The sequence below is a fragment of the Pteropus vampyrus genome, unplaced genomic scaffold (genome assembly GCF_000151845.1).
Source record: "Pteropus vampyrus isolate Shadow unplaced genomic scaffold, Pvam_2.0 Scaffold730, whole genome shotgun sequence".
Taxonomy (NCBI): Eukaryota; Metazoa; Chordata; class Mammalia; order Chiroptera; family Pteropodidae; genus Pteropus; species Pteropus vampyrus.
The window spans coordinates 58,857-64,025 of record NW_011889511.1 but is presented as its reverse complement, the minus strand read 5'-3'; positions in this window follow the sequence as shown (position 1 = coordinate 64,025).

Here is a 5,169-nt window from a genome sequence, read left to right as displayed (position 1 = left end):
TCTTCTCATTTTGGCTGCCCTTATGTATCTTTTTCTATGTACTAAGCAAAGCTCCTAAGTCTCTCGGTCTTATTAGTGTGGATTTGTGAAGTAGGTGTCCAGTGGCATAGTCCTGAGAGGGGCTCAGCTACAGGTCAAATTAGCTCAAGCCTCTACCCCTACAGGGCCACCTGTCAGGATTCAGCAAGCAATCCGCAGATGCTGTGCTTATAGTTGCCTCAAAAGGCCACACCAGAAACCAAGGCCAGCTGCCTCCAGTGTGAGTCTAGGCATTGCTCAGCAAAGAGCACCTGACTCACTGAGGATACACCTGGATGTGATTTGGGTGGGGCCTCGAGTTGGGGAGGCGGGGTTTCAGGGAATCCTCTAGGCAGAGCGACCTCTGTTATCCAGTCTGATGACCTCACGGCAATGGTAGTGCTGTGTCTGGTGCACTGGGAGGGGTGGAGGTCGGGGAGCTCAACAGGGAACAATGGATACCACCAGCACTTTTGTACAGAGCGAGTCTTGCCTCAACCCTCACTCTGACAATGTCTCCCTGTAAGTCCCTAGTGCCCTCTGTGTGTAGCTGAATCAGCGCTAGTGCTCAGAGCGAGCAGGTCTGTCACTGTGAAAATGCACTCACCGACGCGGCCCCTTTAAGAGGCTTCTGTCGCTGCTACTGTGCAGCCTCTGTCTCACTCAGCAGCTCGAGACCTGGCAGCCCCGCGTCCTCGCCCCGTCCTACCTTCTGCCATTGCAGGGTGATTTCTTGGATTTTTTTCATTTATATGGATTGTTCATCAAGATCCCAGGAGATTTTTCCTTGCTGTTGCTCCTTGTTTCTGTCACAACTTTGATTTGGTTGCCAGAGGGATGAACAGAGCCTCTATGATCTATGCCATTTTGGTTTCAGATCTGACTGTCACCTTTTTTAAGGAGTTGTAATTCTATGCATTTAATCACACCCTAGGCCACAACTCATAACACATATACACTATTTAGATTTTCAGCTCGTATTTTTGAACTTAACCAAACTGTGACTATCACCAACTACTACATTAGAAGCTAGTACTTTTTTCAAATCTTTTGTTGTAACCTAGGTAATGAGGGAAGAGAACTTAGACACTGGAAGGAGAGAGAGAGGAAAATGGGACACAGTTTTATATACAGTGCTTCTTAGGTGCTGAAAGAACTCAAAAACAGAGCCGCAGGGTCCAGGTTCCAAAAGGCAGCATACTCAAGGGAAAAGCCCGAGCTCAGTGTAAGAAGACATGGGTTTGGCCATTTAAAATGGATTTGCAAGTCTGTCTTATTGGAAAATTAAGGGCTTTAACTGGAAAACCTCAGAAACATTTTCAGTCTAAGAATCTATCATACTCTTTGTGCAGCCCCATCTTATTCTATTCTGCTGACTTTTTCATATTTTTATAATTAAAGAAAAATCTCCGGGCCTATCACTCTGACTTCAACAATGTTATCCAGTGATAAATGGGATTTTAGAATTATAAAGACCGAATAATGACTATAAGGTACTCGTTCAGGGTGTAATTTTAAACACCTAAAACATCCTCCAGGGAAAGTGTAGCACAGGGATGAATATCACGGACTCTGAAGCTGCACTGACTATGTTGAAATCCCAGCTTTGCCACTTCCTATCTAGGTGACCTTGGGCAACAGAAAAAACGTCTCTGTGCCTCGGTTTCATCATGGTTAGAATAGGGTACCAATAGTGACTACCTTTAGGTGACTGTCTTATTACAAGTACCTAAAACACTTCCTGGCACCTGGTAAAGGTTTGATAAATGACAGCTGTTATCAATGTTCTTGAACGTTTCGCTATGAACAATGCATCAGAAGAAATCATTTGAGTCTTTGTAATTTTCTAAGGATTATAGACACAGTCCAAGATAAAAAGAATATAATACCTCTAATCCATGGACGCGTCTATGGGCATGAGGTAAGAGCATATGTCATAGGAATTATCCATTTTATGATATGTGAATTGTAGTATTACCTGTGAGGGAACGTATTCTGATTAGAAGCCAGCAGAATGATAGGGAAAAAGTTGGATCCATGCACTTTAGGAAGACCTAAATAGTGGAAAATGAAAGAAGGATGAAATGAGGAAGGAGAAACTAATTTAAGAAATTAATATCCTCAAGTAATAAGAATGTTAATGTTGTAATTGAGTGAGATAAGTATTCTTTAAAACATCTTCAGAAAGGTTTCCTTTAGTGAGGAAGTGCTGGAGGCCAAATACCTTGAAATGTCCCAGGTTTACTCAGGAGGCCCCTTGAGAAGCAATAACAAATACATATATTATACATCTCAGTAAAGAAAATGCAAAAAGAAAAAAAATTGATTCCTCAGAGTCCCTATAACAGATGATAAGTACAAAGTTAAACAAGAGAAAGGAATTGTACAACTATAGATACAAACTCAAACTCTTATTCACTGATGAAGAAATTACTGGATTACTAAACCTCAGATGGAGAAGCCAAAACCATCCACACTGATTTGGCAGGGGTAGGAAGACTGAGCAGAAAAAGCTGAACTTTCTGTGGGAGACAGCTGTGATGAACACTCAACATGCCTCACTCACATCACTGCTCCAATTTATTCAGGCATCTTTCATTGATGATGCTACAGACTGATAAAGGCACACTCACTGAAGCACATAAAGGTATAAGGTAAGCTCTATCCAAATTTTCCCGATTTTACTTTTTGCAGAAACTGTCAGTGCCCTTATTCTTATTAGTTGTCAGTGCTGGGTTTCACCAGGATAAATCTTCTATTAGCCAGTGCAATTATTTAGATATAAAAATTAGGTAAATAAATTATTCTCAGTCGCTGAACTCATCATTGATTCTGTATTATAAAAACTGAAAGACAGTGTTACTGGGTTTTCAACTTAAACCACTAAATTAATAATTATCTATTTAAAAAACATCATTTAACATAGCTTCTTAAAGTATGGCTTTTTAAAAGGACAAATTAAAATTTCATAGAAAGAAAAATGCCCCATAGTACTTTAAAATTACAGTTTATGATTCCTTAACTGTAGCTCCAGCATCTATGATTGCCCCTTGTGCATTTTAAGTGATCAATAAAGATTTGACTATTAAAGATGTTCTTAACTTCATTATTACTCTAAGCTACTGAAAACTATTAATTGGACTCAGAATCATACAAAATTCTACACTTTATCAATATCGTACTTTATTAAAATATTCATATTTACTTTAAACATTTAAGAAATTCTTCAAATCTCTAACATATTCAATGAAAACAAATAAATCACTAAAATGGTCAACAACATAAAGCCATGATAACTATCCCACAATGAGAAAACAAGATATAAATTAAGTAGATCTGCATTATGCCAAATTCAACAACATAAGACAGAAAAACAAACCACTAACATGTTACGCAAGGTGTAAAAAACTGGGAAACACTGTCGATAAGAAAGATATTAAAGATTATAAACTGTGAATTTCAGAATCAATCCAGATCTTTTTAAAATAGGATCACAATTCATGCTTCAATATGGTTCTATTTAACTGTCTGTATAGTGAAACCAGTTTACCATGTAAGCAATAGATTTTTTAAATCATTAATCACTGACCATGGAAATGATGCAACAAAAATTTTGAGGTCTTAAAAACACCTAATTAGCTCATCTGATTTTTTTAAAAATGAAAAAAGATTAATTTTTTTAAAAATCATATATACCAAATCAATTTCTTTATATTAAAAGAAAAATCGCACATCTAAAACCTGAATATGGTTGAACAGACTTTGGGGACAATATAGAAAACTAAATTTCAGAGACAGTGGGTTGCTGATTTCTTTAAGATTCTGTAGCTCTAATATCTGACAAAATTCATGAACTCTATTTCCACAGACACTAAAATTCACTTTCTAAGAAGGCATAAATAAGTACATGTCGATGAAGCTAATAACTAAATTTCTCTGAACTTTTGTTTCCACATTATAAGTTTTGAGTTTCCCTTTGTAATAAGGGGCTATTAATTTAAATATCAAAATGTTATTTGGGGCATATACATAAAAGATAGGAACCAAACATGGAACAGATATTTATATACAAATGTTCATTGCAAAATGATTCCCCGAGTACAGGTTTCTTTAGAAATATGTACAAATATGGGTTGCTGTGATGATTTTAAAGGTTCACATTTATCAATTTTCCATATCAGAATCCAAAAATCTCTATCAAACTTCTATATTAGGATCTAAAATCCCATATCAAGTTTCCAGGATAGAATAGGCATGTATTCCTTTATATTCTAACACAATTGATATGTATAAAATTTTAAGTCCTCTGATTAAAATTTTTTAAGTAATTATATATATACCATAACATGTAAGATATAATAACCTATGAACCACGAATATATCAATTAGTTTATCTGTAATGTATTACATGATTCTCCTTGATACTTGGCAAAATGGATGATAAACACCTGGCAGGTTTTAATACTAAAACTAAATACATTTTGTAATTTCTGGTTAACTTCTGTGTTTTGCCAGCTAAAATTTCTCAATTCAGACTTTCTCCTATGAAAATATATATTTAAGACCTTAGCTATATTTAAATACATTGAATGAATTTTCAACGATCATTCCTTCTTAGTCGTTTCAAGAATTCACCTCGGGTCTTTGCCTTAGTCTTTAAATCAGTACGTCTTTCACTGAGAGTAACTGTAGAAACATCATGTATCTATACAATAATGGATAGTTGATTAATAGATCTACAGATAATTTCATGAGGCCACATTTTCCATATTTCCACACAGATTCCCCATCACCGATTTTTCAGATAAGTATAGCAGTATCCACTGCGGATGTCTACAATATAAAGACACTTAAATAAAACAATTATTTGCTGTGAAAAAATAGCATAACATTCTCACCTGCTGGAAAAATTTTCCAGAGAAAAACAAAGCTGCTCTGTTCAAATGACTATATAAAACCTGGCCGGATTAGTGGAAATTAACTTGGCTGTATAAACCTGGCCCAATTATTGGAAATTAACTTGCCCAAGTCTATCATTTGCCAAGATAAAAACTCCCAAAACTTTAAAACACTGAAATTAGTTATTTGAACGTGCCACTTCTCAGTCCATTATGGTGAGGCAAACAAGAAGTACTTGACTTTGAGGATGTA